The sequence below is a fragment of the Myxine glutinosa genome, chromosome 10 (assembly GCF_964187855.1).
Source record: "Myxine glutinosa chromosome 10, kmMyxGlut1.1, whole genome shotgun sequence".
Lineage (NCBI taxonomy): Eukaryota > Metazoa > Chordata > Myxini > Myxiniformes > Myxinidae > Myxine > Myxine glutinosa.
The window spans coordinates 54,225,726-54,251,372 of NC_136270.1; the positions used below are offsets into that span (position 1 = coordinate 54,225,726).

At 46.5% G+C, this 25,647-nt stretch overlaps 1 long non-coding RNA gene across 2 annotated transcripts in view; it reads right to left on the minus strand.

Annotated features, from left to right (window-relative positions):
• Window positions 1–25,220, minus strand: part of LOC137434564 (uncharacterized) — an 80,227-nt gene extending 55,007 nt beyond the window's left edge. The window contains exons 1-3 of one of the 2 annotated variants that reach the window (XR_013624854.1): window positions 25,103–25,220; window positions 21,727–21,806; window positions 7,520–7,639 (exon numbers count right to left, since the gene is read on the minus strand). This is a non-coding gene — a long non-coding RNA (uncharacterized LOC137434564). Of the gene's footprint in view, window positions 1–7,519; window positions 7,640–11,364; window positions 11,515–21,726; window positions 21,807–25,102 lie in introns of those variants that run through there. The other variant, XR_013624853.1, reaches the window with a different exon arrangement.
• Between the last annotated feature and the right edge of the window lie 427 nt (window positions 25,221–25,647).

Here is a 25,647-nt window from a genome sequence, read left to right on the forward strand (position 1 = left end):
ATGATACCGTTTGATAACAAAAGTTCCAGGGAAGGGCCACCAAGTGGCGAAGCTGCACAAGGTCGGAGCTTTCAAGTCCACTGATGGGTGGAGTCTTCGCTGCCAACCGCTGTTCTCTACAATCAATAAAACATTATGCTGCTACCATTTCCCATAATCCAATGTATGGCTCTCCAACCAACTCTGAATTATCCTGTCCATGATGCCAAATGTGACACCCCGGGGAGTCCAGGGCTCCTGGTAGTTTGTTTACAGACTACACCACTTCCCCAATATGGGGTGGGAGACCCTAAATAAGTAATTTGACGGCAATTCCCCAAAGGTAAGTGTTCAATTAACTGAACAAACAGAGATTTCAAATTAATAGAATTTATTTGAAAGTTTGGTAGGAGAACACAATACTGTGGTGGTTACCTTACGTGCAGGTAACCGCATGTGGCGGTTACCTTATGTGATTACCTTATTTGGGCATAATACACGTGCACGGGCCTGTTGGACTTGTGGTTGTGCGGACGTGACGCACGCGCGGTTGCCGGAGCCACGCCCTCCGAAGAGGGCTTTTGGCTTTATATAAGCATGCCGACTTCCGTTCGAGTTTAGTGTGCTGGATCTTGCTGTTACAATAAACCATCTTCGAACCCTACGAATGGCCTCGTTCTCTCGCCTTCCGCGACTCCTAAAATACAATACTTTATTTAACTTGAGAATATCCCAAAAGACAAATAGCAGCCAAGTAATAAAACCTATCAAAAGAACAGCAGCTGACAGCACTGAACAAATATCTGTGAAGAAAACATAAAATTACCTTTCTCATACTTAAAAGCATCCCCAAAAGGGTTTAACTTAACCCAACTACCCACCAATATAAATAAACAAATCAACTATGCACAAAATGCTAATTCTTTACACGACATAAAACAAGATCACAAACCCTTTTCACAAGCGATCAGGGGTTACCCAGAACACGGTGGAAACACTCCACTCTCCCTCTGCCGAGACAGTGAACACATAATGCGGTTACCATTTAACAACAGCGTCCGTATTCCATTCAAACATAAAGAACAAAATGGCGTTGCATACTCGATGCAAGTCTGCGGGTTACATGCACACACCCACTGGACAGCCAGGAATTCACTGGAGAGTACCAAAACTCGGAAATACACTTCTTGAGCCGATGCAACCAAGCACAGCACCCGAGCTGCGGCAACCAGGAAGTACTATCGTAGAGGACCCAAGCAATAGTAGTCTCCCGATATCTCTTCTTTTTTAAGGTTTACTGGTGCTTTCAGAGCCGCGAGGCTCTATATACGCCACGCACCCTAACATCCAAACAAACCAACCAGGAGGTTAGCACGAGAAAAACTAGAGCCTCACACTGCTAACCCCCGTCTCTTTGATAACCTTTAAAACTGTTCTACAAAACCCAGGATGTTTCAGATCCAGCCAGCGAAAGGCTTCCGGCAGGCCTGACCACGTGATCCCCATTCCGCGGACAGAAAGCTGAAGACGAGATCTAGCATTATTATAACGCGGACAAAAAGAAAAAACATGGTCCAGATCTTCGGGAACCTTACACCGATCGCACCACCCCGAGGGATGGCGCCCGATCCTGTGAAGATAAAAATTGAGAAAACAATGTCCAATTCTAAGTCGAGATAAGATAGACTGCTCCCTGCGAAGGAGCCGGGGAAACGACCCCAAGGACACGATCGATGGATGCACCTTGTGACACCACCTCCCCTTAGGGGAGGAGTCCCACTGACTTGGCCCTATAACATTAATTTTCTGTTTAATTAAATTAGAGAGGTCTGCCTGGCCTAGCGGAACCGGGGTTTCGAAATCCAGATTGAGGGCGCGTTTGGCCACCTGATCACACACTTCATTGCCTGCAATGCCCACGGGCCGGGACCCAACATAGATCGATGACCGTGCCCCTCCAATGGGCCAAACATACGAGGTGAATTACCTCCAGAACCCATTCGTTCCTACTGCCAGGCTGGAACGACCTAAGCGCTATCAGTGCCGAGAGAGAGTCGGAAAATATGACCGCGCCGAGGGGATAAAAGTCTATAATCCATTCAAGAGCCAAAACAATTGCATAAAGTTCTGCTGAAAATACCGACAGGTGGTCTGAAAGCCTGAACGCCTTGGTCACCTTCACATCAGGGATGCAGAAGGCAGCCGCAGTACGGCCAAGACCCGGATCTTTGGAGCCATCTGTATAAGCATGGAGAGATTGACTCCAAAACTTGTGAATGAATTAAACAGCCATGTTACTTGTCACGATGGGATTGTCCCTGTCTGTGATACTCTGTAAATCCAAGTGAATTCTTGGAACCACGAGGGTCCAAGGCGGCCATAGTGACACTTTATTGGCTGAGTTAACCGGGGGGAGGTCCAACCCCAACCCTTTAACCGCCCTAACACACTTGAGACCAAAAGGGAGAAGCCGACGGAGATTACCGAGAGCATGATACTCCCGGCAATCCAGGAACAGAGAACTGCCAGGATGATTTACCCCGAAGGAAATGCATTTGGACCGGTATTTGAGAATAGACACTTCCCATCGAAGTGACAAAGGCAACTCACTGGCTTCAACCAGGAGAGCGCTCACTGGAGAGCTTTTAAAGGCACCAAGACATATGCGGAGAGCTTTGGACTGAACTTCTTCCAACCTCCTCCAGATGGACAGGGACATGTCCCAAAAGGCTTGACACCCGTAATCAAAGTGCGAACGTATTAGAGCTCTGTACAAGATAAGGAGGCTATCCTGGTGGGCACCCCAAGACGTTCCCGAGATACAACGGAGAAGGTTGAGACCCTTCGAGCACTTAGCTACAAGTTTGGCACAATGGGCATTCCAGGTTAAGCCCTTATCAAAGATCACCCCCAAAAAGGGGACCACCGGAGAGACTTTTAGAGCCGCGCCATTGACTGTTAATCTGACGTCCTCAACCTTTCTCTTGAGGGTAAAGATTCCGAGCTTAGACTTTGGCCCAGAGATGGCAAAACCCCATTTTGCAGTCCACTGCTCAATACTGACAACATCAGCCTGAAGGCGCTTGGAGATGAACGCACAGTTCCTGCCCCGAACCCAGATAGCTATATCATCGGCAAACAAAGACAAATTGCCCCGCACCCCTGGAAGAGAGGCAACATCATTTATCATTATGTTAAAAAGGGTGGGACTAATACAACTACCCTGAGGAATACCCTTTTTAGTGAGAAACATGGAGGACAGCGCAGCACCAACACGCACTTGAAAAGATCTGCCAGACAGGAAATCACGGACCCACCAGAAAAGTCTGTCCCTGATGCCTAACTGGTGAATCTTAAACAGAAGACCGTCCCTCCAGACAGAATCGTAGGCCTTCTGAATATCAAGGAAAACCCCCAGCACCGACTCGCGGACGATGAAAGCCTTCCTAATGTCGTTCGCCAGAGAGACTATTTGATCTGAAGAGGACCGACCCCTCCTGAATCCACTCTGATATCTATTAAGCAGATTATTCTTTTCTAAATAAAATATCAGGCGTTCATTAACCATCTTCTCCATAAGTTCTGCTAACAACAGAAACAAGAGCTATAGGGTGGTAAGAGGATGGATCTGTAGGATCCTTACCAGGCTTTAGAACAGGAATGATTATGGAATGCTTCCACGCACAAGGGAGCCTTCCTGATGCCCAGACCTTATTGATCAACACCTGAAACACTTCCAAGACACTATCATTCATGTGCTTGAACATAGAGTGAGTGAGCGAATCAGGGCCAGGAGCACTATTCTTGGACTTGGAAATGACATGCTTTAATTCAACCAGAGAGAAATCCATGTTAAGCGGGGAGTTGTCCGGGCTCACATCCCAGAGAATGTCTTTATGCTGGGAGACAAACTGACGCTTGACCTCACCTGACTCCGAGTCGACAGGATCATCCCCTGACTGATCTGAAAAGAAGGACGCTAAAGCAGAGGCCTTCTCCTGGCTCGAGAAAACAGGGGCATTATTGCTGACCAGCCAAGCTATCGACCACCCTCCACCATTCCTACCATACATACTTCTAGCCCTACACCAAACAGAACTAATGGAGGTGTCCAGATTAATAGACGCACAAAATGCTCGCCAAGACTCTGACTTGGCATGTTTAATTACCCGCTGAGCTTGAGCTCTTCTTCTCTTGAACTCGATAGCATCTTGAAGCAGCAAGGATTTCCTAACTTTTTTAAAGGAAGACTTTCTGGCCTTAATGGCCCTCGCGCAATCCTCATTCCACCAGGGAACTTTAATTCTCTGACCGATCTGACCTTTACAAGTGGGGATAGACTCGAGAGCACTGTGATAAACTCCTTTGACTAAACTATTACTGAAGATATCAGAATTCTCGTTAAATAATTCAGGCTTGACCACCTCGGAGCAACATCTGGAAAACTTTCCCCAATTAGCCCTGGAAATACTCCAAGAGGGAGGCCTATCCAACCCCTCCAGATCTCTCTCCAATTTAAGGTGAGTGATCACCGGAAGGTGGTACCTACCCAGACTGTCTGAAAGAACCCGCCATTCACACCTTGCTGCAAGCGAGGCAGAGACTATCGTGAGGTCAAGCGGGGAAGACCGACCAGAGCCTGGATTTATGAAAGTTCCACTACCATCATTCAGTATTACTAAGTCAAGGTCGTCCATCACCTTCTCCACACAAGAACCATTACTGTCCGTGAGCTTAGAACCCCATAGAGTGTTGTGGCTATTGAAGTCACCGCACCAAAAGATTGACCCTTCGCACTTGCATAAAACCTCTTTAAGCGCAAGAACATTCAAAGAGAGACACGGATTATAAAAGTTAACCACTGAGAAGGTCTCACTAGGGCTAGGAAATAAAACCACATTACACTCCAACTCCACATGACAATCTATAACCCTATGAGGGACTCCTGACCTCACAAAAACCCCACATCCCCCCCCCCACTACCCCTAGCTCTATCCCTGCGAATTAACAAATAATTAGGAATCCTATATGAAATGTGGCTCCTTAACCAAGTTTCTTGGATACATATTATATCTGGTTTTACTATGAGTTCACTTAAAAATTTAATAAACTCTGAACCGTGAGCAGGTAAACTTTTCGCATTCCATTGAAGGAGCCTCAGTCCTCAAGAGAGGGGGGATCTTTCTGAGGCCTGGACGTCGACCCGCTCCTCTTGTGCCCCAACAGAGCGTGGATCTGACCAATGGAAAATTCATCCCAACCCAGATGCTTGGCCGCGGCGACCGACACGGCACGGATTTTGTCCGTTCGACTGGGCGCTACTGCAGAGCAGTTGATAGATTCGGAAATAAACGCAATAAACCCATCTTTAGAAATATTTAAATCTGAATCAGATTTGGCTCTCTCTGATCGACACTTGACTCGCTCCATTTCAGTCTGGACTCCTACAGTTTTAGTAGCGACTTTCACTGAGCCAATGGGATTAGAATTACGCAAATCTGCATACGAGGCAGATTTAGTCCCAGAAACTTTCAAAGCGGCTTCAGCGTAAGTTAATTTTTCCTTTACCTTTACCTGCTGAATAAGCGCTGCTTTTTGAAAATCCGGGCAGCCTCGGAAAGCAGAGCTGTGCGCCCCACCACAATTCCTCAATACATTTGCTCACTCGGGCAAGCACTACGCTCATGATCGCCATTGCATCTGCTGCGGTGAACCTTGCCCCGACAAGCTGAGGCCGTATGCCCAAACCTCTGACACTTGTAGCATCTAAGAGGAGCCGGGATGTAATCTCTTACCGTGAAGGCCAAATAGCCGAGCACTACCTTTGATGGAAGGCAAGAACCACTGAAGGATAGCAAGACTGATAAGGTGTTCACCTTCTCTCCATCCCTGAATGTGGTAAGACGGCGAGCCTCAGTCACTCCACTGGAGGCCAAATAACTCTTAATCTCTTCAATTTCTATGGATGAATCCACCCCATAGATGACACCACGACATTCTCTCATGTACTTCGGGATTTGACACGAAACACAGACCTCCCCAAAATGAGTTGCTTTCAAAACCTTGTCCCTTTGCCCGGCTGACTTGCACTCAATGAGCAGGTCCCCCGACCGAAGCACCTTCGCAGACACTACTTCCCCGAACTCTTTCTTTAAAAGCGCTGCTAACTTTATAGGGTTGGACGGGCCCACACGATTAGGCCTCTCAACGGCCGCCACAATGACCACGAACTTATCGAGCGAATCAATGGGATTACCAGAGGCCTGGGAGAGGGGAGCCCTACGCTTGGGCTTCCCAACTGGAGACACCTCATCAGAGGACACCTGGCCTCGCCTCTCTCTCTCTTCCGAGGTTTACCAACAGATTTAAAGACCCCCTCCCCATCCTCTCCCGAGAGACTATCCATTTATTCCTACTAGCGGGAATTTAGTCTGGCCCGGGAATCAAGCCCGGAAGAGCGTCAGCTCTGTGAAGAGTACGGTGTCTTCCGGGGTCCAAAAAAAAAAAGGGCTTCGCCTAAAAAACGGCTCCACCCACCCCCTCTCAATAGCGACTACCGACTACCGAGCCCCGCAATGAGACTTTGGGCTCTTCCCGCCTTCGCCGAGCAACCCGGAAGCCACCATAAGCCCGGGGAGTACCTTCCCTTCAGGGTTCCTTGATCGTCTCCCGATATGCCTGCACAGGTAGCTTATAAAGCCAAAAGGGGCGGAACCAATATAATTATCTCTGACGGCGACTAATGATTGGTCCCACAGGCTACATCTACTAGGCAGTGGGGAGGTACCGCACAAGTAAGATGGTGGGGGCGCTTCAGGCTGTGGTGCCCGCAGTTCCAATAACAAGTCATCGACTTATAACTTCGTCGCCCCCCCCCCCTCTCTTTACCTCTTGGCCCCTTGACAGCCAAACAGCTCCTTGCGCTGTTACCCTGCCGGTGGGGGTCTCCACACCCCAGGCTCCATTGCCTCCTGCTTCCTTGCAGCCTCACAGGTCGCCGGGAGTCTCTCTCACCCCAGGGCACCCAACAGACCCCACCACCGATGGGCTCCAATTTCCAGAAACCACTGGCTGCCAGGGGTAATTGCTGCAGAGGGGAGCCGCAGTCATCGCTCCTCTAGAGCTTGATCTGTACCTGCGGACACGCACACCTTCCCCACCCACAAAATCCGCAAAACACATATCCTCCCCCGCTGCCATTCAATTCTCCAACCCATATTCATAGAATGATGGTACCAAAAAGATGCTTTTCCAACAGTTGCTACCATGGCCTGCTTATGTGAAATCCCCATTCACATTTAAATTTCTGAACACATCACAAGAATCATCACTCATACTCAATGTCCAACCTCACGACCACATAAAAACGCATAACCTCTACACAAAAACAAACGCCACCCACAAGACACTGTGTGGCACACATTCCAACACCCTCACCGGCCATGCCATCACTCTTAACCGCCCCCTCCTCCAAACTACATGTCCCCAATTTACATAGCAAGTCCTGAAGCCTGGGACAGTACACATACAAGTCACTTACCTCAAGTGCAGGTAGTTGCAGGTTGGTCGGGTCCAAGAGTGCCATTCACCATGTTGTAAAAATCAGAGTTACAACCGCTTTCTCATTCCGAGTTTAATCTGAATCAATCTCGAACAGCATCTGGAAAGAATACATAGCGTCATAGCAACCATCATTTCAGTTCTCTAATAGGCATCAAGAGTATACATCATATTGGGTACACATAAGCAAGTCTCATGCCAACATGATTTCTCACCTTCCTAAATAAGCACGTAATTGTCTCAGGTCTCCAGTCTCAGGTCTGCCCCTCACAGTCAGCGAGTGGATATTTATGAGATCACTTTAGTGGGCGGAAGATGTTACTGCACCTGGGCTAACTTGGTTGCCTACGTTTCACAACATCCTCCCAGAGTTCTAAAACTTTGCAAGCAAGCCAATTTCAGCAGTGTACACATAGTACTAGTTAGCAATCAATTCTTGCAACATACAATTATAGCAGCAATCATGTTAAAGCAGCATACAAGGGAAAATAGAGAACACCAATCAAGAAGATATTACCAATCAAAGCGCGCCGGACAATAGCTTTCTCTCATCGTGCGGATTCTTTATGCATCCGAGCTGACAGCTGATTTACCCCAGGTCTTCCTCAGTCGGCGCACTAGTAAGGTCAGGCGACCGGGTCGGTGCTACAACGCCATCCGGGTCGGACGTCCCAGAAGGAGAGAGAGACCCGATCGACTGAACCTCTGTACTGGACTCAGACTCATCGGATTCCCGCAAGGCCCGAGATGACGCACTGTCACAGTAGTTTCACAGTGTTGTAAACGGACACAGTAGTTAGCCCAAATTATTTGTACCTTGGCGAAGAGTGGATCATAGTTGCTCAGACACACGGCTTGTTTGTGGGAGACTGCCCACTGCCCAGGTTCGGAGTGCCGAGCGATCAGTGTAAGTCCATTACCTGTACGATGCTGACAGCGAAACATTCGCAACATCCGGTCGTGAGAAGTTGCATTTGTAGCGATGCACAAAAGGGTGGTAATCAAAAACAGAAACATCAGGAACAAGAGCCTCATGCAGCGAAGAACCGTCCCATGGACCATATCGTGACATTGAAACGCAGACGGGAAATGGGAGCACTCATCGAGTGAAAGAGAATAACGATATGAGCCAGACTCTGGCAAATGCCCTTTGAAGCCCATAGCTAATTCCTCCCACGGCCGGCTAGCTCGAATCAAAGTCAAAGTCCCCATTTCCGATTCATAGAAGCGCGGTTTCAGCTCCGTGCAAACAGGCCATGCTTGACACAAACGACGAACGTCCTCCACGGAATAGAGCAAGCTCTGGCTGCGCACGAGGTGCACCAATCGCATCACTCCCAGGTGACATGGCGATTCATGAAGGTCACGGAGAACTTCGCCTACCGTGATGCCCGCGCACACGGCCCATGTCAACGCATCCCAAGCTAAATTCTCCCACCCCGGGCAATACGTGATCTTGAAGCAGTAATTGACCACTTCGATGCCCCCACGAGTCATCCTTTCATTTTGAATGCGCAGGGCATGTTATGTGTCATTCATTAACACAACACTCTGTTAATCGGTAATTACTTCGAATGTTTTTCCAAGCAGGTATTGCTTCCATCGTCTTATCACGTCTATCTCGGCATAAACTTCCGTCTTGACAGCAAAAAGGCGTCATTCACTATCCTTTAGAGTACGAGAGAAGGAGGCGACCGGTGGCCCCCCCTGGATCAGGGTTGCCAGGATGTCATGGGCGGATGCCCCTATTGCCAAAACAGAGGGTATGTTCTCGTCCACTGAGATCACAGCCGTGCTAGCTATGTCTACCTTTAGCCTTGATAAGGTGACCTTCGCTGCCTCGGTCAGAGGGAATGTTTGGCAGTCAACAAGTGAACGAGGCATCTCGGAGTCTCGGAGTCTCGGCGTTGGGACCCAGCGAGAATACGGTGCAAACAAACCGAGAGCTCTTCTCAAGGATGCACGATCCCGCAGCGCCGCCATGTCTAGCAAGGGTCGCAGACGCTTGTTGTCAGGAGTTATCTTCCCTTGGGTCACCGTGTACCCTAAAAGATCAATCGTCCTTGCAGAATAGCGACATTTGTCCTCGTTGAGAGTTAGACCATACTGGCACGCGGCTTGTAGGAACCACCGCAAATTATCGTCTGCTTGATGCCGTCCGCACACTGTGAGATCATCAAGACACACAAAGACATCTGTTCACTGCTCTTTAGCGATGATGTCATCAATCGCCCTTTGAAAACACAAAACCCCATTAGTTACGCCGAAGGGCAAACGCGTGAATTGAAACAACCGTTGTCCCAACTTGAATCCCGTATAGTTTTTGTCGGCCTCACGGATGGATAACTGGTGATACTCGCTGCGCAAATCGAGCATGCTGTAGACCGCGTATTGAGTAACCTGTCGAACTAACGCATCTAAGCCAGTCAGCGGGTAGGCATCCTGCTGCATGAATCTATTAATAGTTTGTGAGTAATCAATCACCATCCACTTACGATGATTCTCAGTTTGGTCCACCAGTACTTGAGCTAGACAAGGTGATCGACTCGGTTCGATAATCCCCTCTTTTAAAAACCGTCTAGTCTCTTCGGCAATGAATTGTGTGTCAGCCCGTGAGTGGCATCTCGACTTGATCGCGACCGGCATGCAGTCGGAGGTTAGACTCGGAAATAATGACAGTGGCTCTATAGTCATTCCGGTCAGAGCACGCACTGAGAGAGAAGAGTCACCGTTACTAGACAGAATCATTAGACGGACATCTGGATACATTGTGCCATTGATCACTAATTTGACGCAGCATTCCCCTTTGGTGCACATCCAGAGAGACTGAGAGGCCATGAAGATTTGCCGCAAGGTCCCCAGAATCGGCCATCCGTGCTGTTGTATGAGACCCAGATCAACGTAGCTCTCCGTAGACCCATTGTCCACAAGTGCATTAGCAGACTGACCTTCGATCAGCACCGGTACAACAGCGCTTGCCAGACTGCGCAGGCCGGGCAGTGCTGGAACTTCTTACGGCTCAGGTCGGGCCTCGCACGTTGAGGTGATTCCCGCCAGAGTCGGACGCTGTCCTCTCGTAGCGCGGCATACCTTGGCATAATATCCTCTTTTGGCACACGTGTGGCACGTCGCATCCCGTGCCGGGCATGTTGCTCTAAGGTGCCTCCGATTGCCACAGAAGAAGCACTTAGTGTTGCCCCCGAAGGAGGCGGTCGCTGCCAGACTCGTACCTTCGGCTCCGAGGTCTTCTGTCAGCCTCAACTCCACAGGAGTATCAGTAACCTCGCGCTTCGTAGTAGAGAAATTCTCCAAACGTCTCTCCCCAGTGAGACCAGCAGTGACATAGGGACGACCATACAACTCCGATTGAGCCTGTGCCAACTGGAGTACTCGTGCCTGATCATAAGCCTCTTGTAGAGTTAAAGAGGGCTTTTCCAACAAACGTTGACGAATTGAAGGTGAATGGAGCCCAGACACAAAGGCGTCCTGCATTAAATCGTCACACATTTATTCATGCGTTCGGACCTCATGTGCACATTCCTTCCCCAATCGACGGAGTTCTTGAAGGAAGTGCTCGAGCGATTCCGTGGGATCCTGCCTCCGAGTAGCGAGCTTGTAACGGGTATAAACCACATTTTGTGGCTTGATGTAGATATCCAGAAGCGTTGTTATCGATGTCGCATACGTGGGGCAATGCGAGATGTAATCGTGAATAGTATTAGTCACGTGACAGTTGAGGACAGCACGCTTCTGCACGTCTGTGATTTCTGCATACGTTTCAAGGTAGCTCTCAAGCAAGCTTAACCAATGTGTAAGCTGACTCACCGTGTCCTCCACCTGACGATCCCCACTGAAGGTAGGTAGTTGCAGGAGCTTATGCATCTCAAACTCGAACGATGATAGGAGATGATTCCGATTAAGTGTTGTAAAAATCAGAGTTACAACCGCTTTCTCGTTCCGAGTTTAATCTGAATCAATCTCGAACAGCGTCTATAAAGAATACATAGCAACCATCATTTCAGTTCTCTAATAGGCATCAAGAGTATACATCATATTGGGTACACATAAGCAAGCCTCATGCCAACGTGATTTCTCACCTTCCCAAATAAGCACTTAATTGTCTCAGGTCTCCGGTCTCAGGTCTGCCCCTCGCAGTCAGCGAGTGGATATTTATGAGAGCACTTTAGTGGGCGGAAGATGTTACTGCACCTGGGCTAACTTAGTTGCCTACGTTTCACTACACATCACACCTAATTTCCCCCTCACCCTTCCAATCCACCCAGGAGCCTCCCGTCCCAGGTAGGGGCTCAGTCTATCCCCGTGAACTATCTGTGGAAGGGCATGCGGGCCCATCTGAATTTTGAACACCACATCAGTCACCAGCCGAAGCACCACCCCGGGGCCTTTCCAGGGTGAGGTGAGTTTTGGATACACACCCTGCCTCCTCCGGGGCCAGTAGAGCCAAATAAGGTCTCCGGAAAGGAACCGAGGTGAGTGTGCCCGAGCGTCATACCGCACTTTCATATGCGAGGAGGCAAGCCAATTTTCTTCCTTGGAAACTCGTGAGCCTTTTATATGCTCTTTTTCAAATTGGTTGCATAGCTTTCCACAGATGCTTCACCCGGTTCCTCTGGTGATGGTCCCATCAACAAATCTGTGGGGATTCGCATCTCCCAACCAATCATAAACATGGCGGGGGTGCATCGAGTGGTCACATACTGTGCGGTCCGGTATGCAATCAATACAAAGGGGAGGTGCTCGTCCCAATTCTGCTGGTGTTCGGATGTGAAGAGGGCCAATTGGGTCAACAATGTTTGGTTAAACCTCTCCACCATCCCATCCGATTGAGGCTTAAGAGAGGTCACTCAAACATGGCAGGGGCATTGCACAATCCAAAAGGCATGACAACAAACTGCCAAAGACCCTTTCCTGTGTTGAACACTGTTTTCTCTCTCGCCTCTTTATCCATCTCCACCTGCCAATAACCACTCTTTAAATCCAATGTCGAAAACCATTTTGAGCCTGAAACGGCATCAAGGGTGTCATCAAGCCTTGGCAGAGGATACGAGTCTCTCAGTGTCACGTGATTGAGCTGGCGATAATCCACACAGAACCGAGTGGTCCCATCCTTCTTTTTCACCAGCACAATGGGTGACACCCAAGGACTCACCGAGGGCTCGATAAATCCGGCTTTCTCCATTTTTCTCACCTGCTCTTCCGCCTCTTCCTTCTTAGCGAAAGGAAGCCGCCGTGGCGGTTGGTGAACAGGCCGAGCCTCACCAGTACTAATTTGGTGCCTGACGAGGCTCGTGCGTCCAACATCCTCGGGAGGGAGAGAGAGAAAACATCCAAGTTCTTACCAACCAAATTGTGCAATGTCTCTACCTGCTCCGAAGTTAGGCCCTCTTCAGAGCGTGTCATCATGACAATCACATTTCCCCAAATTTTCCCCTCTTTCCGGCTGTACTGGCAAGCGTGTGGATCCACTTCCTCCGGTGACCTCTAGTACACTACTGCATTTGGCTACGATGGCTCTGCCCCTTACCGTGTTATTACATTAAGATTCCCTATCACGACAACTGGAGCATGATACCGACACAGATCTACCTGGATCTATATATGTCCCTACCCCAAAATTCATAACACAGCCCCCCCCCCCCCCCCCCGGAACAGTAGCCCCTGCTAGGTTCACTGCAGGCGCTACCACTCCGGTCTTAGCGCTTACTGTCTCACACTTAATTAGCCAGTGAAATAAATCAGGAGGGCTGTGGGAAGTGAGCCGAAGCTACCTACTTATGCTCCTTAACATGCTACCCCCTTAACCAACCATCACATTTCAAATATTTACAAGATTATCATTGGTCGTTCCTGCGGAGGGAGGAGAAAAACAACACGCAAAACCTAACTTAACCGAGTTGTTTGTTGATCTGGAGAAAACATTTGATAGCGTTCCACGCGAAGTAGTGACATGGGCATTGAGGAAGTTAGGAGTAGAGGAATGGTTGATCAGAGTAGTGATGACAATGTACGAGAGAGCACGCACAGCTGTAAGGACGAAGGACGGGAACAGTGGTGGTGAGTTTGAGGTGAAGGTGGGAGTGCATCAGGGGTCGGTACTAAGTCCACTACTATTTGTAGCTGTGATGGAGGTGCTGGCTCAGAACGTAAAGGAGGGTTTACTGTGGGAGTTGTTGTATGTAGATGATCTGGAGTTGATTGCGGAAAGTATGGATGGACTGAAGGAGAAGATGAACAAGTGGAAGGAATGTATGGAGACAAAAGGTCTGAAGGTGAATATCGGAAAAACGAAGGTGATGGCAAGTGATAAAGCATGTGGTGAGGTGGAAAGAACTGGGAAGTGGCCGTGTGCTGTGTGCAGGAAGGGTGTCGGAGTGAACTCCATTCAATGTACAATGTGCGCTGAGTGGGTTCATCAAAAATGTAGTGGTCTGAGAGGGTCATTAACCAGTGTGGCAGCTACATTCAAATGTAAGGTGTGCACAGAAGGAGCTGCAGATGGAGGAAATGTTGAGTTGGATCTTGGAGACGGTGTGAAGCTGGAAGGTGTTAAAACATTTTGCTACCTCGGAGACATGCTGAATGAAGAAGGTGGATCAGACTCGTCGACGGTTGCTGGAGTGAGATGTGCATGGAAGAAGTTTCGGGAACTGAGTGGCATGCTGACAAGGAGGGGAGTGTCATTGAAGCTGAAGGGAAAGGTGTATGCTGCATGTGTGAGAAGTGTTATGATTTATGGGAACGAGACATGGGTAATGAACGTAGAGCAGCAACGAAGGCTGGAAAGGGTGGAAATGCGAATGGTTCGTTGGATGTGCGGAGTATCGTTGAGAGAGAGGAAGACAAATGATGAATTGCGAAAGATGATGGGAATAGAGCCTGTGATTGATGCTGTGAAGAGAAACAGGTTGAGATGGTTTGGTCATGTGTTGAGGAAGGATGAAAGTGACTGGTTGAGAAGAGTGATGGAAATGAATGTAGAATTAAGTAGAGGACGGGGAAGACCGAGAAAGACTTGGCTAAAGGTGGTGGAAGAAGAACTGCAGTCAAGGGGGTTAACAAGGGGAGATGCAGAAAATGGGGCAAAATGGAGAAGATTGTCATGGGGCCCGCAAGGCTAACTGCCGCTCTCGCAGGGAAAATGGCCTTAAAATGCATGTTGTTGTTTTGTTGTATTAAAGGAATTTGAAACAATATTTGGCTGCTGGATTGAGAGTAAAGAAGATTCATAGAATTTTAAAGTTTAAACAAAGTCATTGGTTGAAAACATATATTAACTTTAATACAAAGAGAAGAACAGAGGCAAAGACAGATTTTGAGAAGGACTTTTATTAATTGATGAACAATGCTGTGTTTGGAAAGACAATGGAAAATGTTAGGAACAGACAAAATATAAGACTTGCTACATCTTGGAAACAAGCATCTAAATTAATTAATAGACCCAGTTTTCAGAGTAGAGGTGTTTTCAGAGAACTTTTGTGCTATCCATTTGATTAAAGAGAGTATTGAAATGGATAAGCCTATTTATAATCAGAATGGTTTTCAATTTTCAGCGAAAAAAGTTTCCAATTTTTTTTTCAGTTTGTGTATCTATTCACCTTGCTGTCCCTATTCACCCCATTTCACGGTACTACTACAACAACTTTAAGAGGAGATATGTGGATGATATTAATTTATTTTATATGGATACAGACAGCTTAATTTTGAAAATCAATATGGAAGATATTTATGAGGATATGTCTCAAGATATTGATATTTACCCTGCGCCCGTGAAGCGAAAGGCAGGGTTAAGCATTCGGGTCCGTCCGTACGTCGTATGTCCGTACGTCGTGCGTGTCTGCATTTTAAAAATTCATTTTCTCGGCAACCGTTGGTCAGATTGACATGAAATTTTCACCATAGGAGGGACTCGTCCTGTAGAATATTTTAGTGAATATTATGACGTCACAGGTCACGTGGTACAGGGGTAATAGTTTCATTTTTGCCTCATTGTAAATACCAAATGAGTGGAGATGCTGTTGTGGAGGGTATGAATGATCGTTGTTCAGTGATTTATTTGTGGTTGTTCTAGCGTCGTGTTGAAATGTGGTTTCGTCATGGAGGCGTGTGGGCCAGGGTGTACCAACACTGTGTCGTGGGTGTCAGAAGTGGGATGTGAAATGGTTGTCAACTTGCAAGATATATACAGCGACAAGTAGATGTTAAACCAGATCACCTATTGTGATGCAATCACCGTAATTGTGTGTAAAACGCCATGTTGCTTGCCGAATGGATCAGTAATATAAACTACATGATAACTTATTAACACTGTAAACCACTTGCGGTAAGATGCCACTGAGGGGTCCATTTCGTATATTGTTATACCCTATATACATTGTAGTATATATGGAATGAAGTAACATTACACGTCAAATTGTGGGAATGCCAGACAGCCCCGTTTTTGATGCACTAGTTTTACCCCGAGAATCGGCATCAAATGTTCGTAGTTAAACCGCGATCAGTAATAAAGCATCACTGTGTGTGCATCAGTGATGGGTGATGGTGATTGAGTAGTTTAGGCTTCGTGTGCATTACAGATAATAAACGCTGTAACTGTTGTGTGGTTTATACAGGTTGATATCTACACTACAGAGATACTACGGTCATCCTGTATAGTCTGACACTCTCTGTCCATCCTGTGTAGTAAGTCTGAGCCTTTCTGTCCATCCTGTGTGAATAAAGTGATGGTCGTGGCCACATCATGTAAGTTAGATGTTTATTGATGTACCATAGCATGTAAAAGTGTTTATGGGAGGTCATGAGATTGTTATTATAAATTGTTTCATTGATTATAATTACTCTCTTGAGATATCCTTGATGTTAGCTGGTTAGCCATCGTTTTCCCCATTTGATTTACCTTGCCATTGGCAGAACTCCTCAATAAAGCGTTCATCTGGCCGATGAATATTGTGCCTACTTGTCTATGCGAGTCCTGAAAGACTTCACAACAATTATTTAGAGAATATAAATTTATGATGTCATCGCTCACGTGGTCTGGCAGCCATATTGAATAAAAGAAAAAGAAACGTTCAAAAATAGAAGAGTTGGCTCACACCAAATTGACTGCGCAGGGTAAGTATTCTATGAATACCATCTAGTTATGATATAAGCAATTATAACCAAAACAACAAGTTGTTTTCTTCAAAGAATAAAAAGGTTATTGGAAAGTTTAAAGATGAATTGGGTGGAACCATTATGAGTAAATTTGTGGGATTGAGAGCGAAGGCTTATGCATATAAGTATATTGATGGGGATGTTAAAAAGAGTGATAGAAAGTTGAAGGGAATAAAGAAGAATGTAATTCAAAAGACTATAAATTTTGAGCATTATTGTTATTGTTTGATGCTGAGAAGGGAAGGGTATAGAAGGATGAATACAAAAAGAAGTTATAAACATCAATTATATACGGAGAAGATAAACAAAAAGGCATTAGGGGCTTTTGATGATAAGAGGTTTATTTTATACTCGCAGAAGTAGCCGGCGTTGCCGGGCGGGGGGGGGGGGGGGGGGGTGGGGTGGAGGAGGAGGGGAGGGGGAGGAGGGGAAGGTGAGAGGAGGAGGTGATGGGGGCAGAGATGGGAAGGGGGAGTGGAGGGGGGAGGGAGGAGGCAAGAGAGGAAGGGGGTTCATATATATGCTGGTGGGTGAATGGGGTGAATGTGGCGTTCATCACGTTTCTGAGTTAAGTGTGATGCCGATCAGGAAGAAGAAGAAGCCATACAACCGGCTTTGTACACTTCCAGAATGGTTCGATTTTTTTGTATTCAAATGTCTGGTGATTGTTTTGTATTTATTTATGCGAATATGTACTTGTATATAACTGTCATTAATTTTTAAAAGCTTAGGCACTATCGAGCATTTTTTTTTTTACTCCAAAAAAACGATCATTTATTTTTCAACTTTTTGGGGGTTTTTTTGCCTAAAACACTCTCAGGCACTCACTGATGAACCTCTGAAAGTTTGACGAAGATCCGTTCAGCCATCTCTGTGAAAAATGGCGACACACAGATAGATAGACAGACACACACACAGACAGACATCTCTCTTATATAGTAGATAATGGAATTGATTGCATCTCTTATGGATATAAGTGTTAAGCAATAAGATAAGTATAAGAGTTAAGATAAACATAAGTGATAAGATTTAAAAGGGGGGGTTTAACGGGCTACCGCCACCATTTTTACTGATATATAAATGATAGAACCAAGCAATAACCAAACCAAAGAGTGGAGAAAAATGCAGCCTTGGTATTTAAATGGAAAGCATAAATAATGTGAAAAATATCAAATATGTCTCATTGAAGAAATAACCAAAAGAAAATTAAATTAAACAAATAAGCGAATAAATTTAAGTACAAATAAGTTAGAGGCTCCTCCTAGAGGAGTCAACATCCTTGAATGGACAGAAAATTTTGATGGTTGCCAAGAAATCAATAGGAAAGTAATTTACTACAATCTTAAAATGATATGTGGCTCAGGAGGTGCTCAAACAAGGACATGAAGAGTGGTCTATCATTTCATCTCTGCTAAACAAAGATACGTGTACCAAGAACCAAGTTCCAACATATTGTTTGTTAATATACTTGATGGTGATGAGTGTTATAAGAAAATTAAATTATTCCCTAAAATAAAACATAAACAAATATTAATTGGTCCACTTAGCGAGTATAATCAAATGCAGTCCCCCTCCCCAATTCCATCTTCGCCCATTTCTCCTTCTCCTTCCCCTCCATAATTCCCCTCCCCCAAATTTTCCCTTCCACCACAAGTAGTAGGAGAATGGGGTGTTTTGAATGTGCCGACCGACAGCGAACGAACGTAGTGAGTGAGAATGAGCGTCAGCGAATGTCTGTTGGTTGGCGCTTCAGGGCCGACTAACAGCGAACGAACGTAGTGAGTGAGAATGAGCATCAGCGAATGTCTGTTGAACATATTGAAATCTTGAGGATGGGAAGGAATTGGAGGATAAAATCGAATTGAAAATCCAGCGAGTTAATAATGTCGTGTGATTACCCTGCAGTGAACACTGCAGGGTGACACAGATGACCAAACAAGCATTTACTCTGAGGCGTTCAATTCAATGTGACGGTATTCTTTACACGCAAGGGAAAGGGGGATGACGAACTTACCTGGATGGCTTCCACTGACTTCTTTGCACCTGGATAATTAATGAACTCAAACAACACGGAATTAACATGAACAAAAATACCGGCTTTATTAAAGAAAATGCTGGTCTCAAAGAATGCACGATAAAGCGAACAGGCCTTGGCGTCCAGCTCGCTCTTCCAGCCGCGCTTGTCCTCACGATCTCGTTCACCAACACCAACACCGAAGACAGACAATGCGAGCCGGCCACAAGAAGAAGAAGAGGAGCGATGTCGGTACATGACCGTTCGTAGTCAAAGCCAGGACGCGAGAGGACGAAGAAAAGGAGAGCAGAATTCAAGAGGAGAGAATGAAGCCAAGACCGCAAAATGTTGGGGAGACGACCGCTCGCCACCGAAACCAGAACATGCAAGGAAATCAAGGGGAAGAGAAAATCATGATGTCTCAAGGAATGTCCTTCGCTCAAGAGGAACAAAATGTCGGCCAGAGTGCTCCTTTATAGTCAAGGCTCTGACATCCTCCTACAATGTCTTCACCAATCCCATAGTCCCTTCTTACCAGTCTTTTGCACCAATCAATCCCGGATCAATCACTGCTCTTCGGGGCGTGGCCTCACGGACCTTTTGTGCCTGTGTGCTCACCAGGTCAATGTTATCCGCGGTAGTGCTCAATGTCCTGTTTCCAGTTGGTTTTTATTTAGTGTCATAAATGGGTGATTTCTTACTATGAGTGTGTGCTGCTGGTGTCATAAGGAACAGAGGAAAAATACCAGAGGCCATTACATAAAGGGGATTAATTACCCTTAGTCCATTGCTAATTAACATACCCCACCCCTCGTGATGGGAACGAAGACATGCTCTTCCACGACATACGGTCTACATAAATTTCCTACTTATTACATGTGGTTTCTTCTTCTTCACGACAGTCAGAGCACACTACCTATGCAATTCTACCTGTACTAAGATATCGCCTACCCCCTACAAACGCAACAATAATTAACCTTAATTTTCTCCATTGACTTCAATGTTAAATTTTAGTGTGCTTCAGGACCCCCATTCTCCTACTACTCATATTGCATGTAAGATGTAACCTGCAAACTGGCTTGATCCACCAGTAGGCAGCACAAGTGCGGAGTCATCCAAGTGAGATATTTTCACCATTGTTGTCACGATTTTAAAACATATTCCCTGTAAGTCGTCAGTTTGCATCATGCTGCCTTCTGAAAGTTATGACCTTGTTTATCATATTCATCCAGTGGAATAAAGCAGGCGAGTAGAGCAAGCATGCTGACTAAGCAATATGCCACAGTTGTAACTGCTGACTCAGTAATATGTCATGTCATTGCGCATAAATTGAATAAGAAGTCTGGTTGAAGTGTTTGAAGAAATGGGTAATCCATTTCTGGGGGAGAGCAACGACCTATTGAGCTTGGACACAAGAGATATCATCGACCCTGATGTGGTTGGTGTTGTCTGTTCGCCAGGCTGAAGAGATAGGTCAGCGACAGTATCAGGCTTTCGTAGATGATTGACTGCTGGCACGATCAACACCTATTTCAGAGCCGGTCAAGAAGAACAAACCGTCACTGTTCAGTCGACTTCCTCTGAGAATGAAGTCCAGGGCAAGCTTGAAAGTGTCTTCCCCGAATAGTGACTGTTCACTATTCTCAAGACTCTATATTGCCTATCAGTCACGAGACGGCACCTGGGTAACAGTTTTCATCACTAAAATCAAGAATGTCCCCCATCAATATCCCAACTTGTAAAACTAAGACTGGGAACCAAATCTGACCTTATGAGATGTCTGGAGGGCTGCACAGAGGTGATGCCTCCCACCCAGACACTGATGTCACAATCCTGGATGGGGCTGTAATAGTCAACATCCTCAAACCACTCGCTGACAAGACATTTGATGACTATACACTGAAAGTATTCTTGCCATACATACAAAGTCAGCTGCAACGTGGAAGCTGAGTGGACATAGTATGGGACCAGTACCGCAAGAACAGCATAAAGTTGCAGACCAGAAGCAAGCATGGAAAGGGCAACAGGAGGAGAGTTGATGCATCAATCATTCTTCCTAGAAACTGGCAACACTTTCTGCAGATCGATGCAAACGAGAGGGAGCTAGCTGTTTGCCTTCTTGGTGAAGTACATCACATGTTTGGTTACCAACAAGGAGGTTGTCACCACACACAGCTTGGAGGTTATGTGCAGTCCTCCACGAGACACAAGAAGTCTGGCTCCGTGTGACCATGAGGAGGCTGATATGCGTATGATATTGCACCTGAGAGATTCCGGCAATGAGGGTTTCCACAAGATATGTTTGCAAGTGGACACAGATGTCATCGTATTGAGTCTGGCAGTGGCAGCCACGATCGACATCCAGGAGCTGTGGGTGGAATTTGGCACAGCTCAACATTTCAGATGGATACTTGCCCACGAGATTGCTGCATCCCTCGGTCCCGAGAAGTCCAAGGCTCTGTTAGTATTGCATGCCTATGTTGCACTATAATGGTATTCTTGTGTGTGATGGTGCAGGGTGATGATGTAGGTGGATCAGAGCAGACTCACCTTTCCAATTCCGAGTTATTTTACTGTAATAATAAAATCAAAGATACAAAACATGAGAGGCAGGCTTGGCGCATTCTAACGGACCCACCATTCGCAACAACAGGAAGTGCTGGAAGAGCGATGGTGTTGTTCTCTTTTACTATTCAATTAATCATGTTCAGAATGCTTCCATTAATCATGATATAACGACAAATAACATCGCTAACAAAACAAGGTAATCAATCGCTTGTATCCCTATGCAATTGTTGTCCTCAGAACACATTTATTATGATGGATTGACAGAGATGGTTTGACTAAACTCTCCCATTGTATTCTCTCATTCCCTGAGTGGGTAGGCCTTACAACCAAAAACAACACAATGACGTACTATATGGACTTACTTGCAACATAGATGATAAACTCAACAACGGAATGCATCAATATTCACTATTTTGAGAGAAATCAATCCATACCTGGAATAATAATCAAAGATGCAACAAATGAGATGCAGGCTTGGCGCATTTCAACACACTGTTCACGGCAACCAGAAGTGCTGTAAGAGTGACAGTGTTGTTACCACAAGGTGGCCAAAGGCTGCATCTCCACTTAATATTATTATTATTATTATTATTATCATTATTATTCAGGTTGGCTTCTGAGTTTAATATTAATCTCATTGTTATTCTAAATTTTAAGGGGGTGGTCATTTTTCTCATAACACTATCCCCCTCAAAAGAAATGTCGTCCCAACATTCACTTCATCTGAACGACTGTTCCTTATTCCATCACTCATGCGTGCAACGGAGGTGTTTTTTTTTTTTTACCACGAATAGACAGAGACATTGGTGTCAGTTTTTTTTTTTTGTTTTTTTTTGTATACAAGATCGAGGCTCGTGAAAGAGCTAACATTAATCACACAAAAAGTCAACCGACAAATAAAACACAAAATAAGGGGAGCGATAGACAAGATGGGGAGAGAGGGGGAAGGACACAAACACATGAGAGCAAGGACATCGAGAGAAATGTGGGAGGGAGAGGGCTTGGGGGGAGGTAGGAGAGGTATAAAACATATCAACACTGCAAGGACTTCCAGGAAAGAAGTTGGAATTTCAAAAAAAGTGTATCTGGGGTGAATTAGCGGGGTAGAAAAGATCAAGGTTTTGGATGGGGGAAGATAAGAGATGGTGGTGAACAGCTGTTTTAAAGACCTGGAGGGAGGAGTGGGATTGAAGGGAGTGGGGGAGTTTGTTTCAGAGGCAGGAGAAAATGGGAATGAAAGAGTGAAGGTGAGCATAGAGCATAGATTTTGGCAGTTTAACGATAAGAGGGTTGCTGGCAGATATTGTGCGACCTGTAGGAATATTAGGGGGACAGAGCACAGAGAGAGCTGGGGGAGCAAGGCCGGAGAGGAGTCGGTAGAAGACAGAAAGACCACCAACCTGCCTGCGGTGAGTGAGTGAAAGGCCCTCGGAGTTAGCTTCATCGCAGGAGATTCCAATGATTCTGAAAGCTTTGGTTTCAACAGTGTGAAGCCGAGCTAGTTGTGAGGCAGGAGCACAGGCCCAGAGGGGGGGGACAGTATTCCATTGAGCTGCGGATGAAAGCCTTGTATGTGGTGAGGAGTTCAGGTGTGCCAAGGAAGGACTTCGCACGACGGAGGATGCCCAGTCGGCGACTGGCTTTGGAGGCCAGCATGGAAATGTGGTTATCCCAAGAAAGATCATGGCAGATAGTGACACCCAAAAGCTTCAGCGACAGAACATCTTGGAGAGGATTGTTGAGAAAGTAGATGGGAGGGTATTCCAGTCGGGCTTTTCGGAGAGACGTAGTAAGAGTGTGGGATTTGTCAAGATTGAAAGACATGTTCCACTTGTTTGACCAGTCTGTGATTTTGTCCAGGTCTGCAGAGAGTGAGGAGGCTGCAGACTGCCGATCTGAGGGATGAGGAATGGAGCGGCAGATAGTGGAGTCATCAGCAAAGAGATAGAGAGGATTTTCCAGAGAGTCGGAGAGATCATTGATGAAGACTAAAAATAGCACAGGGCCCAGAACACTACCTCGGGGAACCCCAGCCAGAACAGGAAGGGGAGATGAGAGAAATCCATTCAGGGCCACACGTTGCCTATGACCAGAGAGGAAGTCCGCAAGCCATGAGTGGAGATTTCCATGGATACCATTGGAGGAGAGTTTGGTGAGCAGAGCTGGGTGCCAGACCGTATCGAAGGCACTTGATATGTCAAGGGAGCCAGCTCTGATTTCCTGTTTGGCATTGAGGATCTCCATCCATTGTTGAGACAGCAGAAGCAGCATGTCCAGAGTAGAATGGCCTGGTCTGAATCCAAATTGATGATCAGAGATCAAGCCATTGGAGAAGAGGAAGGATTTGATATCCGAAGCAATGATGGATAAAATGACTTTGCTGATAATTGGGAGCAGGCTGATTGGTCTGTATTTGCAAGGATCTGTTTTTGCACCTTTTTTGTGTAAAGCGGTAATGTTTGCTGATTTCCAAGATGCTGGCAGATGACCTTGAGCAGAAGAGAGGGTGAAAAGAACAGAGAGAGGGTGAGATAGAGCGGCAGAGCAGGATTTTAGGACCCGTGAGCTGATGCCGTCTGCTCCAGTTGCAGAATCAGAGTCGAGGTTTGACAAAAACTTCTCCACCTTGTCAGGAGAGAAGGACACAGAGTCCAGGAGCAGTTGGGTTCGACTGGGAAAGGTGGGAACAGAGAGAGATGGGTTTGGGACACAAGATTTTGAGGCAATCACAGAGATGAGGCATTCGGCTTTGACACGTGCGGTGTCAACTGTGTAGCCATTTGAGGTAAGGGAGGGGATGGAGGGGGAACAAACACCAGAAATGGATTTGACCAGATGCCACCAGGATTTGGAGGAAGGAGACAGGTTTGAGAGTTCAATCTTGAGTGTGGAGAGATATTGCTTCCTGGCACTCCTGAGGGTCGACACACACTTGTTCCGAGCTTGGTGGAAGGAACTGAGATTGCCTTCAGTTGGATTTGCCTTCCAAAAGGCAAAGGCAAGTTGTTTCAGGGCAACTGCCTCACCACAAGATTCAGTGTACCATGGACGGGAGGAAGGGTAAGACAACTGAAGACGACATGGGATAAATCTGTGCATGAGAGAGAGCAGTTTGCTTTGGAAGAATTGATGTCAGACGCAGTCGAGATGGGAGACCAGTCCAGATGATTGATGGCTGCCTGCAGACCGTGCCAGTCAGCCTGAGTGAAATGCCAGACTCGTCAGCGCTGAGGAGGCTCTCTGAGAATGGCCAAAGAGATGTCCACTTTAACAAGCACATGATCAGAAGAACCGATTGGAGCAGAAGAAGAGCAGCAGACATTTGCAGGGAAGTTTGTCATAACCAAGTCTAGAAGAGAAGATACTCCATTGACTGAGATCCGGGTCGGGAAATTGACAGATTGTGTCAGTCCCAATGAGTCGCAGAAGTCCTTTGCTGAGGTGCCATGGCTGGTGAGAGAGGAACCCACACCCAGCCAGCTGGCATGATGACAGTTGAAGTCGCCACATATGAGGAAGAGAGAGTTTGGATGAGTTGATAGAAGTTGGTCCATGTTGTCAGACAGCGAAATGTAAATGGAGTCATCACTGTTTGGAGGACGGTACAGAACACATATGAACAAAAGGTGGGAGTGGAGAGGAAGCCGTAGCCAGAGGTACTCCTGGGGGTGGGCTGGAGAGAGGGCAGTGCAAGGAGAGTGAGGAGGAGAGTTTTTGATAAAGATAGCAACCCCACCACCAGGACGAGGCTCAGGTCTATTTTTTTTATTTTTTTTGGTATACAAGATCAAGGCTCGTGAAAGAGCTTACCGGAGGAGGGAGTAACCAGGAAGAGATATTAAGGAATCAGAGACATCTTGAAGGAAGTTTCTTGGAAGACCTCCTCCAGAATCTTCAGCACCGCTTCCCCATGCAGGTTCTCAAGCCCACATCCATTCTTTGGCATGGAGACCTTGGTTATTCCATGAGCAACGCATTGGTTTCTCTTTGCCTTCAAGCTTTCCTTCAAGCTGGTGCACGCTGACCTCAGGTGAGCACTCTCCTTTGTGATCACTAAAGATGGTTTTCCGAATCACTCATAGGTCAATGTTTGTGGGGGTTTAATCCGTCTCTTTGGTCGGGCATAGTTGCAATTCGGGGTGGTTGCAGTCAGCAGGTTGCAGGCTTCTTGTTCTACTTCCTTAGATTACAGAGGCTCCTGCAGCCCTTCACTGGTGTACCCCTGTGCGTCTTCATTGAGGCCACGGTCTTCAAGTAGTTCTTTCTGCATGATTAACGGAGAAGGAGATGGAGTTGGCTGTCGTTGTACCCTCCTCCGTGGTTGAAACACTGTGGCATTGTAGTTGAAATCCATG